The sequence below is a fragment of the Triticum urartu genome, chromosome 5A, assembly GCF_056163025.1.
Source record: "Triticum urartu cultivar PI428250 chromosome 5A, HENAU_Tu73, whole genome shotgun sequence".
NCBI classification, from domain to species: domain Eukaryota; kingdom Viridiplantae; phylum Streptophyta; class Magnoliopsida; order Poales; family Poaceae; genus Triticum; species Triticum urartu.
Genome location: NC_141877.1, coordinates 507,365,994 through 507,387,997, shown reverse-complemented (window position 1 = coordinate 507,387,997; position 22,004 = coordinate 507,365,994). Strand labels below are relative to the sequence as shown.

The 22,004-nt window shown below is 46.7% G+C and overlaps 2 pseudogenes; both read right to left on the bottom strand.

Moving 5' to 3' along the window:
* Positions 1–11,781: 11,781 nt before the first annotated feature.
* LOC147972318 (uncharacterized) lies at positions 11,782–15,861 on the bottom strand (annotated as a pseudogene).
* A 1,431-nt stretch (positions 15,862–17,292) lies between these two features.
* Positions 17,293–22,004, bottom strand: part of LOC147972317 (uncharacterized) — a 43,345-nt pseudogene continuing 38,633 nt past the window's right edge.

The following is a 22,004-nucleotide window of genomic DNA, read 5'->3' as shown; positions in this document are numbered from 1 at the left end:
GGCTCTCAATTGACTGATGCCAAGACCCGGCCGGCGGATCAAGAGGCTGAAATAAAGAACACTAACTCCAAACTCCAGTTGAGCCTCTCTGAAGCTGAAAAACTGAAGACCAGATTTGATGCGAAGAAGAAATGCTGGGCCGATGAGATAACATTGTTGATACAGCGTGCTGAGACAGTAGAGGCAGCTCTCACAGAGGTTACTGCGGAGCTCACCGGCTTAACAAACCGTGTGTCTCAGATGGTCTCCGCAATCTTTGGTAAGTCATTTGCATTAGCTACTTACATTCTATTGTTGCCAGAAATATAAGCCACCTACCTAACCTTTTGTAAAATACTCATAGGTCCACAGAGTAATAATCTGAGTCAAAACAACGTGACAAAACTGAAGGCGGTTTATACCTTGGTGGAGCAACTGTACACTGGGACTCAACGGGCGCTTGCTGCTATCTCCCCTGCCAACCAAGGACCCAACCGTTTAAGTGATGTTTTGAAGAAGTTGTCTATCTTACCCGCCAGATTCCAAGAGGTCAAACGGTCTTGCTCAAGAGCCGGAGCCCTGACTGCCCTGAGCCGCTCCAAGGGGTACCCTCCTTTGAAGGAAGAGGGGTCTCCATTTGAGCAAGATGATTTTATTTCCTGTGTGAGGGGAGTTTGTCCTCAAGCTACCATTCTTAGCGAGGAGACCAACATCGACAAATATCATCCGAGTTTTGATATGGAGAATAAGAAGATGGCGACTCCCTCTTATAAAGTGACAGATCTTATCCCGCCGGTTCGCCAACACACTTTTGCCCCGGAAGTTGACCCGGCCGGCCTAATTGACGATGAAGCTGAGTTCATTGCTCTGAACGGCTTTGATTGGTCCAATCCCAGCTTCCAACCAGTGGGGGGAGGTGAACCGGCGAGGGAGGAGTCATAACCGTATGAATAATCCATCCTTTAGCTTAAGATCTGCTTAAGAGAGAAAATAGTCTAACCTTTTGGGCTCTCAAAGCCTTGTAATAGGTTAGTTTGAAAACTGCATGTTTTGCCTATACCATCGTGCATAAGATGTTGCATATAACTCTTTGCCCATGATGTCAATATATATGCATTACATTCGTGATCACATCTGTAGTGTTTAAATCTGTTCCTGTATACAAAAGATGAAAAAACTGTCCTGGCGGTTTATCGCTGGACGGGCAAAACACCCGATAGATAACTATGAAATCATCATAGTGAAAAAACAGTACCAGATGTAAGATAAACAAGGCTTGAAAAAACCTTGATTAACGAAAAGATACAGATAAGTCTGTTTATGAACGATAATGTCATACCTATGCCCTTTGAATCTGGACTGCCGGCTTACATGACCCGAACAGTAAGGTTGATAACACAATTTTTTAGAAGTCGATACTTCCATATGCCTGATGACTGTTATGCCTCGGCAACTCATTGTCAAATAACCGAGCCAGTTTAATTTGAAACCATACTTACAGTTAGATTTGAGACAACAAAAAGCTAGTAAAACAAAACAATAGGCTTCAAACAATGTAAATCAAACCTTTAAATAAAATTTGGAGGCTTCTGATTCGAATACGATCAGTAAACCAGACCAAAGGGGTTAAGCTAAGATTCGAATACGATCATATAGCCCCCAGGGGCTTTGGCGTTGCGCCGATCAAGAGGGTACCGACAACTATGTTCTCTTTGGTTTGAATACGACCTATGTTTGAACAGGATGCCCCCAAATGACCTTGAGAGTTTTTGAACAATGCTGATTCGAATACGATCAACGTCGGACCCAAAAGGGGTTGAGCTATGATTCAAATACGATCAAGAAACCCCCCAGTGAGTTTGGCAGTGTGCCGATCAAAAGGGTACCGACAACTATGTTCTCTTTGGTTCCAATACGACCTATGTTTGAAGGAAGCCCCCTAGTGACCATAAGGTTTACGGCTAGATTCGAATATGATCATGAGCTGGACCAAAAGGGTTAAGCTAGATTCGGATACGATCAGCCCCCTAATGGTCGTTTGAATAAGGAGAATAATAAAGATATATGATCATTGAGGAGGAAAAGGACAGAGGTCCTGCTTTATTACTTATCATAATATGTACAACGTCAAAGTATGTACATGATGAGAGCCGGTGGCTCAAGTATAGTATGGCTGAAGCTGAGCAATATTCCATGGCCGGCGGGTCTCCTCCTCCGACTTACGTGAGTCTTTGTGCTCTTGAACGTCGATAAGGTAATATGACCCGTTGTTTAAGTTCTTGTTGACCGCAAAGGGCCCTTCCCAAGGAGGGGATAACTTGTGTGCATCAGACTGGTCCTGGATGAGCCGGAGCACCAGGTCACCTTCTTGAAAGGTTCTGGACTTGACCCGACGGCTGTGATAACGGCGCAGGTCCTGTTGGTAAATTGCTGATCGGGCCGCCGCCAAATCTGGCTCCTCATCTAACAAGTCAAGTGCATCCTGTCGAGCTTGTTCATTATCAGCTTCAACGTAAGCCTCCACACGGGGTGAGTCATGACGGATGTCACTAGGCAGGACTGCTTCTGCTCCATAAACCATGAAGAAAGGTGTATAACCTATAGATCTGTTAGGAGTGGTATTGATGCTCCATAGCACCGAAGGTAATTTCTCTACCCAACAACCCGGCGTCCATTGTAAAGGAACCATAAGCCGGGGCTTGAGACATTTTAAAATTTCCTGATTTGCTCTTTCAGATTGACCATTGGATTGGGGGTGAGCTACTGATGAAACATCAAGCCGGATATGCTCACGTTGACAAAATTCCTCCATAGCACCTTGGGACAGATTAGTACCATTGTCAGTTATAATGCTGTGTGGAAAGCCAAAACGAGAGATCACCTTTTTCATGAACTGAACCGCCGTGGCTGCATCACACTTTCTAACTCGCTCTGCCTCAAGCAATTTTGTGAATTTGTCAACTGCCACCAAAAGGTGTGTCTTTTTATCCTTGGATCTTTTGAAAGGTCCAACCATATCAAGCCCCCAAACTGTAAACGGCCAAGTGATTGGAATCATCCGCAATTCTTGAGCCGGCACATGCGCTTGTCGTGCGAACTTTTGACACCCATCTCACCTACTGACCAGATCCTCCGCATGAGCGTGAGCTGTTAGCCAGTAAAAACCATGAAAAAAAGCTTTGGCCACAAGAGACTTTGAGCCGGCATGATGGCCACAATCTCCTTCATGGATCTCACAAAGAATTTCTTGACCTTCTTTAGGAGAGACACAACGTTGAAACGCTCTGGTGATGCTGCGATGATACAACTCACCACCTAACACCTTTTTAGATGTTTTTTCTGCGGTCAATGTGCTCCACTTGATAACCTTTGAAGTGTCCAGCCACAGCGTCAACTTCACGATGATAAGCTGCCATGAGATGATCCTTGGAATCCCACTTGCCTGATACTTGCCGAGCCACTAAATCTGAGTCACCAAGGCACCGTACCCGGCTTAAACTCATTTCTTTAGACATTTGAAGACCATGGATCAAAGCCTCATATTCTACTGTGTTGTTAGTACAAGGAAACATCAATCGCAACACGTAACAAAACTTGTCACCTCGAGGAGAAGTTAAAACAACTCCAGCCCCCGAGCCTTCCAACTGTGGACCCATCAAAATGAAGCGTCCAATATGTGTTGTCTGGCTTCTCTTCAGGTGTCTGCAACTCCATCCAATCGCTAATGAAATCAACCAGCGCTTGAGATTTGATCGCAGTATGTGGCATATACTTTAAACCATGTGACCCAATCTCAATGGCCCACTTGGCGGCTCGTCCTGTTGCTTCTTTATTTTGAAAAATATCTCCTAACGGAGTAGAGCTAACCACAGTGATAGGGTGACCCTAAAAGTAATGCTTGACCTTCCGGCTTGCCATGAGCACCCCATAAACAAGCTTCTGCCAATGTGGATACCTTTGCTTAGATTCAATGAGCACCTCACTGACGTAGTAAACCGGCCGCTGAACCAGATATTCGTTGCCAACCTGCTTACGCTCCACAACAATGGCCAGACTGACAGCACGTGAGTTAGCAGCCACATATAACAACAGTGGTTCTTTCTCAATGGGAGCAGCCAGAACCGGTGGCTCAGCGAGCTGCCTCTTCAGATCTTCAAAGGCAGAATCAGGAGCGTCACTCCAGACAAAATCATCCGTCTTTTTCATCATCTGATACAATGGCATAGCCTTCTCACCTAACCGGCTTATGAACCGGCTTAAAGCTGCAACACGACCCGCCAGCCGCTGAACGTCATTGATGCACGTCGGGTTAGCCAAAGATGTGATTGCCTTAATTTTCTCCGGGTTAGCCTCAATGCCTCTATTAGACACCAAAAAACCCAAAAGCTTGCCAGCTGGGACTCCAAAAATGCACTTGGCCGGGTTAAGCATCATCTTGTAGACCCAGAGGTTATCAAAGGTTTCCTTCAGATCAGCTACCAAGGTTTCCTTGTCTTTGGATTTCACCACTATATCATCCACATAAGCATGAACATTACGCCCAATCTGATTATGAAGGCAATTCTGTACACACCATTGATAAGTCGCCTGGGCACTCTTAAGCCCAAAAGGCATAGACACATAGCAGAAGGCTCCAAACGGAGTAATGAAAGCCGTCTTCTCCTGGTCTTTAACCGCCATTTTGATATGATGATAACCAGAATAAGCATCCAAAAAACTCAGACGCTCACAACCCGTCGTCGCATCAACAATTTGATCAATACGAGGGAGAGCAAAAGGATCAGCCGGGCAAGCTTTGTTTAAATCCATGTAATCCACACACATACGCCAAGTGCCGTTCTTTGTTAGCACGAGCACCAGGTTAGCCAACCACTCTGGGTGAAAAGCTTCAACAATAAACCCAGCTGCTAAAAGCCGGGCCACCTCTTCTCCAATAGCCCTGCGCCTTTCCTCATTAAACCGTCGAAGAAACTGCCTGACCGGCTTAAACTTTCGATCAATATTAAGAGTGTGCTCAGCGAGTTCTCTAGGTACACCCGGCATGTCAGAAGGCTTCCATGCAAAGATGTCCCGGTTCTCACGGATGAACTCGATGAGTGCGCCTTCCTATTTCGGATCCAAATTAGCACTGATAATGAACTGCTTGGATGAGTCGCTAGGCACAAAGTCAATCATCTTGGTGTCATCCGCTGACTTAAATTTCAGCGCCGGCTCATGCTCCGTAGTTGGCTTCTTTAAAGATGTCATGTCTGCCGGCTCAACATTATCTTTATAAAACTTCAATTCCTCGGTCGCACAAACAGACTCGGCGTAAGCGGCATCACCTTCTTCACATTCTAGCGCTATCTTCCGGCTTCCATCCACTGTGATGGTGCCCTTATAACCTGGCATTTTGAGTTGCAGATAAACATAACACAGCTGTGCCATGAATTTAGCATAAGTCGGCCGTCCAAACAGAGTGTGATATGGGCTTTTGATCTTGACTACTTCAAAAGTTAGCTTTTCAGCCCTGGAATTATACTCATCTTCAAAGGCTACTTCCAGCTCAATCTTACCAACTGGATATGCCGACTTACCAGGCACCACTCCATGAAAAACTGTAACGCCCTCAATGCGGCTATATCTCCCACGTGTCGAAGCACGACTTAGAGGCATAACCGCATTGAAAGCAATGCCGCAAGTGAGGTAATCTTCACACAACCCATGTAATACATAAGGGAAAAGATACATAGTTGGCTTACACTCGCCACTTCACACAATACATGAATAAGGCATTACATCAACCAGATACAATCAGGGTCCGACTACAGAACCAAAATGAAAGAAGGCTACCCCAAATGCTACATAGATCCCCGATCGACCCCAACTGGGCTCCACTACTGATCAACTAGAACGAAACAACATAAAGGACAAGATCTTCAATGAGCTCCTCCTTGAGCTTGGTTGCGTCACCTGCTCGGTAGCATTGGTACCTGCAAACTGGTTTTGGAAGTATCTGCGAGTCACGGGGACTCAGCAATCTCACACCCTCGTGATCAAGACTATTTAAGCTTATGGGTAAGGTAAAGGTAGGAGGTGGAGCTGCAGCAAGCGACTAGCATATTTGGTGGTTAACATATACGCAAAAGAGAGCAAGGAGAGAAGGCAAAAGCATGGTCGAACAACTATGATCAAGAAGTGATCCTAGAACAACCTACGTCAAGCATTACTCCAACACCGTGTTCACTTCCCGGACTCCGCCGAGAAGAGACCATCACGGTTACACACGCGGTTGATGTATTTTAATTAAGATCAACTTCAGGTTTTCTACAACCGGACATTAACAAATTCCCATCTGCCCATATACGCGGGCACGTCTTTCGAAAGTTCAAATCCCTGCAGGGGTGTCCCAACTTAGCCCATCACAAGCTCTCACGGTCAACGAAGGATATTCCTTCTAGCGGGAAGACCCGATCAGGCTCGGAATCCCGGTTACAAGACATCCTCGACAATGGTAAAACAAGACCAACAAAGCCACCCAGATGTGCCGACAAATCCCGAGAGGAGCTGCACATATCTCGTTCTCAGGGCACACCGGATGAGCAAGACGTCGGGTGGGCCAGCCCAGAGTTGCCCCTGGTAGCTCCGGACATCGCTCAGTTGGACCAACGCTTAGAGAAGCACTGGCCCGGGGGGTTAAAATAAAGATGACCCTTGAGTCTGCAGAACCCAAGGGAAAGAAAAGGCTAGGTGGCAAATGGTAAAAACAATGTTGGGCATCGCTGGAGGAGTTTTATTCAAGGCGAACTGTCAAGGGGTTCCCATTATAACCCAACCGCGTAAGGAACGCAAAATCCGGGAGCATAACACCGATATGACGGAAACTAGGGTGGCAAGAGTGGAACAAAACACCAGGCATAAGGCCGAGCCTTCCACCCTTTACCAAGTATATAGATGCATTAATTAAATAAGAGATATTGTGATATCCCAACAAAATATCCATGTTCCAACGAGGAACAACTCCAAATCTTCACCTGCAACTAACAACGCTATGAGGGGTTGAGCAAAGCGGTAACATAGCCAAACAACGGTTTGCTAGGACAAGGTGGGTTAGAGGCTTGGCATAACAATATGGGAGGCATGATAAGCAAGTGGTAGGTATTGTAGCATAGGCATAGCAAAGGAGCGAGCAACTAGCAAGCAAAGATAGAAGTGATTTCGAGGGTATGGTCATCTTGCCTGAAGTCCCTCAAGGAAGAAGAACGAGTCCATGAAGAAGACAAACGGACGTAGTCGAATGGGTCCTCACAAACGCAACATTATCAGAACCAACCCGAAGGAGCAACACTGGAAAGAAGCACACAACATAGTAAACAACCAACACATGAACATGGTATGATATGCGGGATGCGGTATGTGATGCAGATGCATGATTTGGAAAGGATTGATTGAACCTGGACTCAACTTGGAAATCCAAGAGTCCCACTGGAAAGGTGAGATGATTTCGGTTGAAATCGATATAAAGATCACCGGGATCGGAAGCACGGTTTGGAAATGGCAAGCAAAACAAAAATGACAACGGTCTGCGATTAACAGCAAGTTGCCTTCTAAATGCATCAAGATAAATATGCTATAGCACTCAAACATAACAACAGAATACATGGCAGGGATCAACTCATGATGCTTGACAAAATATGAACACTGAGCTACGGCTAATTCACTCAATAACAGGTTCAAACAAGCATGGCAAAAGTGCAAACGATAACAGGTTTCAGACTTGGTGAAATTAACAGGATGTTAGGAATTTATCAACAGGAAGCAATGTTTAGAGTATGAAAACTACAAACTACAGGAACATATCAAGGCAAAGCAAGGCATGGAATGAAGCTACTCTAAGCATATAATAAAAGTCCCTAAGTGACCTTGAGCCAAAAGGGATCAGAAAATACAATTGCAAGAATGTGAACATAGCAAAAACATAAACAGATTCAGACTTAGTGAAAAACTGGAGAATGCAAAACAGTTAACGAGTAGGCATGTTTACGAGCTCGTTGCACTCACTACAGAGCATGGCATGACAATCTAATCATACACCCATCAAGAAGACATGGCATGGAAGCTAGACATGGCAAGAACAACAACATAGCATGCACGGATCAATAGCAACATCCTCGGCAAAATCGCTAAACATGTCAACAATCTGCCAGGATCATTTGATAGCAAAAGTAGAGCTCGATTGACTCAAGCTAGGGTGCTCCATAAATGCAAACAAAGACATGGATGGATAGAGCACCACAATATTAACAAAACATCCTTACTGATCATCCTCAAAAGAGGCACGGATCACTAGGAAACAACATGAACATATGGCATAAAAACAAAATAGGACAAGGACTTAGTGAAATTCTAAGTCTCTGAAATCAGCATCAACGATTACGCTAATTTGCAAGCTTGTGCTAGTCACCACAAAGATCACAAAAATACATGGCATACACCCCTGTAAATATGGCATGGCATATAACAAAACACATGTAGAGCTCAGGGTCATATCATGCACACATTAATCATGGCAAAAATGACAAAATGCCATTTGCTGAAACAGATCTGACAAATTCATCACATAGCCCCTTTCCAACAGCATTTCGGGCATCAAGATGAGCTCAAATGAAAATGATGCAATGGGATGAAATGATGTACTCGTCGAGACGAACATTTTGATATGCTACACACACGAATCAGAGTCACGATGAGGGAGTTATGACATGACGAAGATTGCATAAAAATTAGGGTTCGGAGGGAAAAAGTCAACCCGAGGGGATCCAGATCCAGATCGACCCGAACGGTTACTGTAGCACGCACGCGGTCCGAGGTTCGCTGGCCGAAGCTGTTTACCGGAGAGAAGTCGATGAGGCAGTCGGAGCTTGCGGGCGTCGCCGGACTTGGCGTGTCCGGCTGGAGGAGGACGGCGGCGGTGGGCGGCAGCCGGAGCGGCGAAGCGCGGCGGGGTCGCCAGCGAGGTGGCGGCCGCTGGCGCGGAGGCGGACCGAGGCGGCTCGGCGAGGAGCCAGGCGAGGAGGCGCGGGGCTCTTGGGCCCGGATCGGCGGCGGGGAGGGCCGCGCACAGTCCAGGCGGGCCGGCGCGGGTGAGGCGGCGAAGTGGGGCGGCAGGGTGCCACTTGGCGCAACGGGAGTGGCCCGGGGCGGCGGCGCTGCTGATGTGGCACGACCCGGTTGGTCGGAGTGAGGTGGAGGGCGCGGTGGACACGTCCGGTGCGGCGCGGACATGTCCGGTGGCGCGAGGAGGAAGACACTAGGGTTAGACTGCGCGGAAATTTCGGGGAGGCCACATATTTATAGGTAGAGGGAGCTAGGAGAGTCCAAATGAGGTGCGGTTTGTGGCCACGCAGTCGTGATCGAACGACCGAGATGATGGAGGATATTTAGGTGGGCTTTGGGCCACTTTGGAGGGGTGTTGGGCTGCAACACATACGAGGCCTTTTCGGTCCCTCGGTTAACTGTTGGAGTATCAAACGAAGTCCAAATGACACGAAACTTGACAGGCGGTCTACCGGTAGTAAACCAAGGCAGCATGACAAGTCTCGGTCCAATCCGAAAACGTTTAACACCCGCACATGAAAAGAGGTAGAACGGGACACCGGGTGACATAGTAACGCCGGATTGCAAAACGGACAACGGGGAAATTTCTCGGATGCATGAGGCGAACATGTATGCAAATGAAATGCACATGATGACATGATATGAGATGCATGACACGCAAGCAATGACAAGGCAACAATAGCGAATAACTGGAGGACACCTGGCACATTGGTCTCGGGGCGTTACAAAAACAGTGTTGGATGTCTTAAGACTTTTGTCAGTTAACCCCATGCGACGGAACGTCTCATAATAGAGGATCTTGATGCTACTTCCTCCGTCCACGAGCACTTTAGTGAACTTATATCCACTAACTTGAGGCGCTACCACCAAATCCAGGTGACCCGGGTTATCCCGGGGAGGGTGATCTTCCATAAACCACACAATAGGCTGCTCAGACCATCTCAAATAACGTGGAACCGTTGGTTCAACAGCATTCACAACCGTCTTATGGAGCTTCTGGTCCCTTTTGCACAAACTGGTGGTGAATACGTGATACTGCCCACTGCTTAACTGTTTTGGGTTACTCTGATACCCAGACTGCTGTTGCTGCTGATTACCTTGGCCGGATTGCTGATTATAGCCTCCCTGGCTGCCTTGAGGGCCCTGGCCATGAAAGCCGCCACCGCCTGAGCCGGCGCCCGGTCCATGAAAGCCTCCACCACCTGAGCCGCCGCCGGGTCCGTGGTTACCATCAAACATGTTGGAATTTTTAAAAGCCTTCATAATCGTACAGTCCTTTCATAGATGGGTGGCTGGCTTCTCCCGGGTGTCGTGTCTTGGACAAGGTTCATTTAGCAGCTGCTCAAGGGTGGGACCTGACCCGCCTGACCGAGGAGGTGGCCTCCCCTTGCACCGTTGATTGTTTCCCTGTGCATTGGCATTAGCCAAAAACTCTAAACTACTGTCAGCCTTACGTTTATTACCTCCTTGTTTCGCCGGGTTGTGCTGGTGACCCTTACCGTTGCCGTTCTTCTTTCCCTTTCCTGCCTTCTCTTCATCAGACGCATGTCCTTGGTACTGTCAGAATCGGCGTACTTGACCAGAGCTGCCATCAGCTGGCCCATGTCATTACAATCACGCTTGAGCCGCCCAAGCTTCTGTTTTAGAGGTTCAAAATGGCAATTTTTCTCCAACATTAAGGCCACGGAACCAGCATCCATCTTGTCAGATGAATGTATTATTTCCTTGACCTGGTGCACCCAATGGGTCATGGATTCGCCTTCCTCCTGCTTAGAGTTAGTCAAGTCCACAATCGACATGGGTTGCTTACATGTATCTTTGATGTTCTGAATGATCCGGGCCTTTAACTCCACCCAAGAGCCGATGGAATTGGGTGGCAACCCCTTCAACGAAGTGCGAGCTGTTCCATCCAACATCATAGTGAAGTACTTGGCCATCGCTACGTCACTGACCTCCAATAACTCCATGGCCATCTCATAACTTTCAAACCATGCCCCGGGCTGCAAGTCGGCTGTGTAATTAGGCACCTTATGAGGCCCCTTAAACTCCTTTGGCAAACACTCATTACGCAGAGCTGACACTAGACAAGGGACACCTCCTGTCCTTGTGGCCACGCCTACCTCAACAGAGGTCGCTAGATAAACCGGAAATGTCTAGTGAGCCGCCAGCTCAGCTGCCTATTGAACCGCCCGCTCGGCATCTTGGCGGATCCTCTCCTGGAACACCAAGTTAAGACCTCCACCCTGGTCCAGGCCATGCCCGCGTGGTTGGTTACGGCGTTAGGCGATGGTTGACATGGCCGCTGAGTCCATATGCCTGCTATAGCTCGGGCTCCGTCTTGGGCGAGGGGTTGAATGGATTCTGTCTCGACTATAAGAGTATGCATCCTGTTGTGCCACAGCCATCTGAAGAAGTTCTCTGACCCTTCGTGTTTCGATCGCTGCTGGAGAGTCGCCTTCCATTGGGAGAGCCGCCAAATGAGCCGACGCAACGATAAGATTCTCCAAAGGGTTAGAAAAGTGACCTGGTGGTATTGGTGTGTAATGAGGCGGAGCAGTATTCATGCGGGGGGGAGGTCTATGGCCCGCGGTTGAACCGGCGCCCCGGTCCCGGTTGTCATGATCCGGTTTGCCTCCGACGGGTTACTAGGCCAGCCCAAGGTGTGTGGAAGAGGTTCCTAGGATCATAAGTTAGAGGTAGACGCGACTAAGCCTTTTGGTGCCTTCTCCTCATGACCTCATTTGATGCGTTTAGATCCACCGAGAGTCGTAAAGTCTCTGCTTGAAGCTGCTGAGCACGAGCATCCAGAGTTGCCCGCTCTGCAGTCATCCTTACGTCCTCCGCTGCCAAATTTTCCTTGGCTTGTGCTACCTCCCCATGTAACCATGCCAGCTCTGCATCATGCTGAGCCTTGTCTGCCGGTTCAACCGTGGCGGTCAACAAGGTCGTCATCCTATCCATCAGATCCATTAGCACCTGAGCCGGCGGGCGCACGGGGTCTCTTGACCTGGCTGCCGCCGATCCGGTAGTAACTCCTACCGCAGCTGTAGAATTCTGACTGGTTTGAGTACCAGCCATGAAAACTCTGGCTCGATTCGACGGCTCAAAGGGGTCCAGAATACTGCAGCCATTGGAACAGCCCCCAAGCCGACCATCTTGTAGTTGATACAAAGAATCTATCTCGCCTATGGAAGACTCACCATCGGAGTAGATGGTCGTCTCACCGCCGTCCACTGACTCTTCCGGAAGTTCCCCTCCATGGATGCAACCCACGAAGGCACGCCTTGCGGCGGGTTGAGCCCAGGCGGGTCTTGCACGCTGATCCGTCTCGATGAGGTCGGTGCAGATGTCCGGCTCAGGGCCCGGCTCGCCGGTCTGGTCGATGAAGACATGTATTCAGCCGAAGGGGACCCGGTACCCATACTCGATTGAGCCGGTGTCGGGGCCCCAGCCTACGTCGTTGATGTAGAGCTTGCCGCGACGACTCTTGGTCATCCGGCTCACAGCGTATCTGATAGGTGGGAACCCGATGAACGAGTTCACGCCCGAGGGTGGCCCGATCTTCACGTCGTAGGATCGAATCAGGAGGGATAACTAGCTGCAAGTAGCCGGGATAACTAGCTTTATACCTGCCAAGGTTGGATGTAACCCGTACGTTGGGGATGGCTGACCGAAGCTACAAGAACTCCAACCCACTGTCCGAACAATCACAGAACCACAAACCGGGACTAATCCGCACAAAATGGCCGAAACCGTAGAGCACGAACTAGGGGGAACCAGAGGATCCTTCTCGCGAATCCGAATGAACTCACAAGAGCGAAGGTAGCAAGATCTCTCGGATCTCTCTAGCAGTCTTGCTACATAAGCTTGTAGCTGAATGGTTTGATAAAAAGGTTTCCTAGAGGATGGGGGAGATGGGGTTTTATAGTAGGGACAACCTACTATAAAAAGGTTTCAAAAGTAAGCAGGTTTGCATGGCTTCCTTGGGTGAATAAGCAGTCAACTTTATTTGTTGTAGAGCTCCTCGGAAATTCGCGAAGTCTTAACAGCCTGGACACCTTCCACGAGAATGACTAGAACTTTTGACTCACAACTCCAAATGATGTGAGGTTTTTTGCAAAGATAATTTGATGTAGCTTCTGTTGATGTACCCCTATGGCCCCGTCTCTCCATCATATGGGTGTGCCACACCAAAACATCAGAGGTAAAAACTGACACCATCATCTTCACTTGAAACTTGTTTTCTTCAAGAGCTCATAGGTTGTTGGATTTCTTCCATGTTATACCTAAGTTCAACCAACAACAATGGAGATGAAAGCATAGTTGTGTCATCAAGGTTACAAGGTAAACTTAAGTTAGCGTTCACCTGGTCACTTATTTGTTTGGCACGACTTCTTGTGATTGGACCTATAATTGTTGGAGACTTGTCGATGGTTGTGGTGTCCTCATCATCCTCCCCCTCTTGAAGAGGAGTCGTCCTCGAATCTGATGGTCCAAAGTATGGAGAGAGGTCGGACACATTGAAAGTTGGACTAACACCATAATCCATCGAAAGGTCAATCTTGTAGGCATTGTCAATGATCTTCGCAAGAACTTTGAATGGAGCATCTCCACGTGGCTGCAACTTTCATTTGCGTTGATCTGGAAAACGATCCTTCTTCAGGTGTACCCACACAAGATCACCTTCTTCAAACAACACCTTCTTTCTTCCCTTGTTTGCTCGTTTTGCATATTGTTCAGTCATCTTCTCAATATTTTCCTTGGTCTACTCATTAATTTTCTTCACGAATTCAGCACGCTTACTTGCATCAAGATTGGTTCGCTCCTGCAATGGTAAAGGCAAAAGATCTATGGGAGCAGCAGGTTTGAAACCATAAACAATTTCAAAAGGACAAAATTTAGTCGTCGAATGTACTGCCCTGTTATATGCAAACTCCACGTGGGGGAGACATTCCTCCCACATCTTCAAATGTTTCTTTAGTGGTTGACAACTTCAGTTTGTCCATCCGTGTGTGGGTGACATGTAGTGGAAAAGAGAAGCTTTGTCCCTAGCATTGCCCACAATGTTTTCCAAAAATAGCTCAGAAACTTGGTGTCACGATCTGAAACAATAGTGTGTGGTACTCCATGTAGTCGCACGATTTCCCTGAAAAACAAATCAGCAATGTGTGAAGCATCATCGCTCTTATGACACGGGATAAAATGAGCCATCTTGCTAAACCTATCAACCACCACAAAAACTGAATCACTCCCCATCTTAGTGCGTGGTAATCCAAGAACAAAATCCATAGAAATATCTTCCCAATGTATACTAGGAATGGATAAGGGCGTATAAAGTCCATGAGGGTTTAAACGTGACTTAGCTTTGCGGCAAATTTCACAACGTAGTATGTAGAGCTCAACATCACGCCTCATCCTTGGCCAAAAGAAATGGTCAATCAGCACACTCTCAGTTTTCTTTGCTCCAAAATGTCCCATGAGACCACCAGCATGAGCCTCCTGCAAAAACAACAAACGAACAGAGCAATCTTGGATGCACAATTTGTTAGCTCGAAATAAGAATCCATCATGCAAGTGAAACTTTTCCCAACCTTTCCCCTCACTACACTTTGAGTGTGGTTCAGCAAAATATGGGTCATTGGCATACAATTCTTTGATGCTTTGCAGCCCAAGAATTTTATTATCAAGTTGTGAGAGTAAAATATGGCGTCTAGACAAAGCATTGGCAAGAACATTATCTTTTCCTTTCTTGTACTTGACAATATAGGGAAAAGATTCTATGAATTCAGTCCATTTTGCATGTCTACGGTTCAGTTTTTGTTGACCCCTAAGGTGCTTTAAAGATTCATGGTCGGAATGTATCACAAATTCTTTAGGCCACAAATAATGTTGCCATGTTTCTAAAGATCTCACAAGTGCATATAATTCTTTGTCATAAACTGAATAATTTAGAGTTGGACCACTTAGCTTCTCACTAAAATATGCAATAGGCCTACCTTCTTGCATTAGTACGCCTCCAATACCCACACCACTTGCATCACATTCAATCTCAAAAGTCTTACCAAAGTTGGGTAGTGCAAGCAATGGTGTAGATGTCAATTTTTCTTTCAGCTCTTGGAAGGCCTTCTCTTGTGCATTTTGCCACTTGAAGGGAACATCTTTCTTGGTTAGCTCATTCATTGGGGCAGCAATGATGCTGAAGTCCTTCACAAACTGACAGTAGAAACCAGCAAGGCCAAGAAAGCTTCGTACTTGGCTTACATTTTGTGGAGGCATCCACTCACGGATGGCCTTGACCTTCTCCTCATCTACCTCCACACCTTGACCTGAAACAACAAAGCCAAGAAACACAACTTTTTCTATGCAAAATGTGCACTTCTCCTTGTTAGCATATAATTTCTCCTCTCTTAGAACAACAAGCACACACCGAATGTGTTCAACATGTTCATCCAAAGTTTTGCTATAAATCAGGATGTCATCAAAGTAAACAACCACAAACTTGCCAATGAACATTCTAAGCGCATGATTCATCAATCTCATGAAGGTACTAGGTGCATTTGTCAATCCAAATGGCATAACTAGCCACTCATACAAACCAGATTTTCTTTTGAAAGCAGTTTTCCATTCATCACCCTCTCTCATTCTTATTTGGTGGTAGCCACTTCGCAAGTCAATTTTAGAAAAGATGGTGGCACCACTAAGTTCATCAAGCATATCATCAAGCCTAGGTATTGGGTGCCTATACCTCACGGTGATGTTGTTAATAGGCCTACAATCACAACACATTCGGGAAGATCCATCTTTCTTTGGTACTAAAAGAACGGGTACAGCACAAGGAGAGAGACTTTCCCTTACATAACCTTTGTTTAGTAGGCCTTCAACTTGTCATTGAATCTCCTTGGTTTCCTCCGGGTTTGTGCGGTATGGTGGTCGGTTCGGCAATGGGGCTCCTGGTGCCAAATCAATTTGGTGCTCAATGCCTCTTTGTGGTGGCAGCCCTGGTGGTATCTCCTCGGGGAACACATCTTCATACCCCTACAACATTTCAACAACAACACTAGGAGTGGTGGAGATTAATTCATTAGTAGAAAGAAAATTGTCCTTGTACAAAAGTACAAAGAACACGGAACTGGGTTCTCTCAACTCTCTCATGTCCCTTTTCCTAGCCATCATAACTAATCCCTGTTTTTCCCATGTCTTGGTCAATTTAAGCTGTGGGGTTTTATTTGGCTTTGGATTCTCTCGCTCACTATGTTGGTGGATGTCACTCAAGTGTTTCTCGCTCACTCTCTCTTTCTTTTTCAGATCATCCATCAATATTTCTTCGGGTGTCAAAGGGATCAAAGATATGCGCTCTCCCTCGTATTGGAATGATAGACGATTAGTACGGCCGCTGATTTGCACATCATGATCATACAACCAAGGTCTTCCCAACAACAATTGGCATGCTTGCATTGGCACCACGTCACATTCCACTTGATCTTGGTACTTCCCAATGGAAAACTAAACGGTGACAATGTTGCTTACTTGAAGTGTACCACAATCATTGAGCCATTGCATCTTATATGGACTTGGGTGCCTTCTTTGTTTAAGTCCCAACTTCTCTACCAAATTTGAACTTGCAATATTGTCGCAACTGCCATTGTCAACAATAATTCTGCAAACCTTGTCCTTGATGGTGCCACGAGTGTGAAAAATATTATGTCGCTGTCCTTTCTCTTCTCTAGCTGCATTAACACTAAGCAAACGATGAGAAACAAAGCAATCTCCCATGTCGGCCTGAATATCACAACCACTCTTGTCGCCCTCTTCATCCTCATGATCACCTAATGCTCCATTGTCTTCTTGCTCACTCTCAAATTCCCATTCACCTTGTTCATTCACAAAGAGAACTCTCTTGTTTCGACATTCAGAAGAAATGTGACCATGCCTTTTGCACTTCCAACACTCAATATCCCGGCTTCGAGATGATGGTACAGCCGTGGGGTTAGAAGTACTTCCAGCAGCAGAAGGAGCATGCTTGTCAACATTCCTAGGAGACGGTGATGATGCCGATGAAGCCGCTGTTCGCTGGGTGGTGGTAGGGTGTGAAGTATGCTGAAACTGAGAACCACCATGAGAGGCACTTGGCTGCGACCTTTGCCATGGTGTGGTGGTGCAGCTATGAGATATCCGTCCACGACCACCTCGCTGCACCTTCCTCTCCATGCGCTTTTCTTACTCCAAGATATGTTGTAGAGTGTTATAGGGAAACATCTCCACAAAATCTGAAATTTCATTGTTGAGACCATGCAGAAATCTTGCCATCTTTGACTCCTCGTCTTTATGAATACGAGCACGAACCAGCAACAATTCCATCTCTTTGTAGTACTCATCCACCATGCGCGTAGCTTGGCTGAGGCGCTGCAATCTATTTCGGAGATCTCTTTGATATTGCGAAGGGACAAACCTTCGCCTCATGGCTTGTTTCATCTCTTCCCAAGTGTCAATGTGGTCACGGCCTAGCAGCAGCTGATTTTCTTGGAGTTGGTTCCACCAAGTGAGTTCGTAACCAGAAAACTCAACACAAGCAAGGTTGTCTCTCTTTGGATCAGCAAGGTTATGGATATGAAAAATCTGACCACACTGCTCGTCCCAATCAAAATATGCATCGGGGTCTTCCTTTCCTATGAACTTGGGGACGTGCAACTTGATTCTTGCCATGTCATCTCGATCATGACGTTCTGTACGATGCCCATCTTCAGCAGCACGATGGTATGGGACACCATCATAATCATCAAAATCATCTCCATGACCACGAGCAACACGCTCATGAGGGTCATAGTAGTGCCCACGAGGACCATGGCCTCGCCCTCGAAGTTGTCCTCATCGATGCCCTCCATGAGCAGCAGCACCACGCCCACGAGCAGCAGCCACATGTCCACCATGGCTGTTGTTATCATCCTCCAAGTCACCGTCAACAGCAGTATGCACAGAATTCTCATCGCCAACTTCCTCAAGTGGATCAATAGGGTGTTGTCGTTGTCGAACCCTATCACCACCTACTAGAGGACGCTCGTGAAGCATCCTTTCCATGGCTTGGGGTAAGTTGTTCTCGAGTCGCTGCAGCTCGACACGTGTGACCGGGGCATCTTCTTCCCCATGGTTTTCTCCATGAACACTCGATCTAGACCCTGCAATGTTAGTAAGGCCAAAAGTGGAATAGGATAATTTTGTGGAATCACACAACCTCACCTCTTACTCACCAAAGTTCTTATGAGTTCACATCAGATTGTGCTTCTCCCGGATGTGTTAAAGCGATTGAAAGACAGGGATCAAAGAACTAGCTTCGGTTTTTGGTGGAGCTCGGTGGGGTAAACAAAAAGGGGCTTCTGCTGAAATCAAGTTGATGTAGCGATCTTCACGTCCGAGGGTGGCCCGATCTTCACGTCGTAGGATCGAATCGAGAGGGATAACTAGCTGCAAGCAGCCGGGATAACTAGCTTTACACCTGCCAAGGTTGGATGTAACCCGTACACTACTACAAAAACAGCTATAGCCAATATGGACACTAATGGCGCACTGTACATGTGGTGCGCCATTACTAAATACTAATGGCGCACCATGTGTTGGTGCGCCATTAGTAGTTTTGAAAAAATAAAAAAAAATTAAACTAGTAATGGTGCACCACTCCCACGATGCGCCATTAGTAATTATGTTTCAAAAAAAATTCAATTTTTTTATTTTTATTTTTTAGACTACTAATGGCGCACCGTGGGAGTGGTGCGCCATTACTACTTGAACTAGTAATTGCGCACCATCCCATGGTGCGCCATTAGTAACTTGGCCACCACTTCCACCGAATGCACCCCCCCTCCCCCTGTGGATCGCCTTTTCAGTTTTTTTTAAAAAATAATGGAAATGTCAAAAAATAAAAGAAAATAAGTTTCCCATGTGATATGTGGTCTAGTTGTTATGAAAATTTACAAATATGAATTTCGAATTTATTTTCGAAATCTCTCGAGAATTTGTAAAATGGGCATAACTTTTCCGTACGAACTCGGATGAGAAAGTTTTTTATATGAAAAATCATCTACTCGAAAAGTTACATCCGAATTTAACGGGGGGAACCACGTTAAACATTTTCAAAATCCTCAAAAACCTAACAGAAAAAAGATACGGGGCTTTTAAAATCTAGAGAGGCAAAAAAATTCAAAAAAATTCAAACTTACTAATGGCGCACCTGCCAATGGTGCGCCATTACTATCTTCCCGCCTTCAAAATTCAAAATAAGTCAAAAAATAAAAAAAAAGTTACTAATGGCGCAGCTGCCCATGGTGCACCATTACTATCTTCCCGCCTTCAAAATTCAAAAGAAATAAAAATAAATAAAAAAAGTTAGTAATGGCGCACCTGCCCGCGGTGCGCCATTACTATGCCGTATATATGGCTGGGCGTGGTCCTCTCCTCCTTACCTCTTCATTCTTCTCCTCCACTCCACCTCTCCTCCACTCCATCTCCTCCTCTCCTCCACTCCATCTCCCCTTCTTTCCTCCATCATACTACCCTCCTCCTCTCTGGCGACCTCCTCCTCCTCCTCTCCGGCGATCTCCTCCTCCTCTCCGGCGACCTCCTCCTCCCTCCTCTCCTCCCCTCCCCTTTCCTCACGGTTTCTCCTCCCTTCTCTTCAGTGAGCTCCTCCTCCCTCCTCTCCGGTGAGCTCCTCCCTCCTCTCCGGTGAGCTCCTCCTCCCTCCTCTCCGGTGAGCTCCTCCCTCCTCTCCGGTGAGCTCCTCCTCCCTCCTCTCCTCCCATCCCCTCTTGGTTTCTCCTTCCTCCTCTCCGATGCTCCGGTGAACTCCTCTCCGGCGACCTCCTCCTCCTCTCCGGCGATGTAGGCGAGCGCCTCTCCGGTGACCTCCTCCTCCTCCTCTCCGGCAAAAGAACATGGCAAAAGAACGTACAAGACCCGAAAACAAGAACAAAATTTGAAATAATATCGTGCCAAAAAACGAGCAAAAAAACGAGCAAAAAATGGGCAAAAAAATCACGATCCAGATTCAAATTCAAAATTCAAAAATAGCAATGGCGCACGGTGGGGGTTAGACGGTGTGCCACTACTATTTTCCCGCCTTCAAAATTCAAAAATACTAATGGCGCATCGTGGACTATACTAATGGCGCACCAGTGGCCAATACTAATGGCGCACCGTGACCTATACTAATGGCCCACCAGTGGTGCGCCATTAGTATACCAGATACTAATGGCGCACCAATGGTGCGCCATTAGTAAAAAATACTAGTGGTGTGGTACTAGTGGCGCACCAGTAGTGCGCCATTAGTAGGCAAAACTGGTGCGCCACTAGTAGGCCTTTTCCTAGTAGTGGTACATTGGGGATGGCTGACCGAAGCTACAAGAACTCCAACCCGCTGTCCGAACAATCGCAGAACCACAAACTAATCCACACAAAATGGCTGAAACCATAGAGCACGAACTAGGGGGAACCAGAGGCGACTTCTCGCGAATCCGAATGAACTCACAAGAGCAAAGGTAGCAAGATCTCTCGGATCTCTCTAGCAGTCTTGCTGCATAAGCTTGTAGCTGAATGGTTTGATAAAAAAGGTTTCCTAGAGGATGGGGGGATGGGGTTTTATAGCAGGGACAACCCCCCTTAGCTAGGTGTGAAAATGGTTTCAAAAGTAAGCAGGTTTGCATGGCTTCCTTGGGTGAATAGGCAGTCAACTTTGGGAGTTATTGCAGAGCTCCTCAGAAATTCGCGAAGTCTTAACAGCCTGGACACCTTCCACGATAATGACTAGAACTTTTGACTCACAACTCCAAATGATGTGAGGTTTTTTGCGTTGGAAAGATAATTTGATGTAGCTTCTGTTGATGTACCCCTATGGCCCCGTCTCTCCATCATATGGGTGTGCCACACAAAAACATCAGAGGTAAAAACTAACAGCATCAGCTTCACTTGAAACTTGTTTTTCTCCAAACTTGTTCCTCCAAAGCGGTTGCTTCAAGAGCTCATAGGTTGTTGGATTGCTTCTATGTTATACCTAAGTTCAACCAACAACAATGGAGATGAAAGCATACTTGTGTCATCAAGGTTACAAGGTAAACTTAAGTTAGCGTTCACCTGGTCACTTATTTGTTTGGCGCGACTTCTTGTGATTGGACCTATAATTGTTGGAGACTTGTCGATGGTTGTGGTGTCCTCATCAGTATCCCTTGAGCCCTTCGAAGCTGCCCTTCGAGAACTCAAATGCACTGTGCGCTGGCCCCACGGTGGGCACCAACTGTCATGGAATTGTCACGGCAGATGTCCTAGTGAAAGGACTTAGTCATAGAGCTATCGCAACTAGAAAGCTTAAAGGGGTTAATTGGGACAAAGGACACGAGAAGTTTATAATGGTTCGGCCCCTTACGGTGAAGGTAAAGCCTAGTCCAGTTGATGTGGTATTGCTAGGTTTCGATAACCAAGGAGCGAATACGCTAGCTTGGCTCTCGATCTGTTGTTTTCCTGCCCTAAGCCGCCGCCGGGTCATCCCCTTATATATACGGGTTAACGCCTGGCGGCCTACAGAGTCCCGGCCGGCTCATATAACATGTCCGGCTCAGTGACTCCTTTTACATGCCTTACTTTACAAGTCTTACTCATACATGGCGGTTTACAATTACGGGCCTTAAGCCGCCTCTAGGCTTGGGCCTACTACAAGCCTTATAATGAATCATAGCCTTGTATATCCACTTGGCTTCTTTTAGTAACCCGCCATTAGGATTGACCCGACCCCTCCTGGGCGGGTCATACCTGGTAGTCATATTCCCAACAAAATCCACTTTCAATAATATTGCAAACACTATTATCAATCTCATATTCATCATGGGGCTTAAATAAATTTTCAAGATCAAAAGAAGAATCACCCCAATCATGATCATTGCAACAAA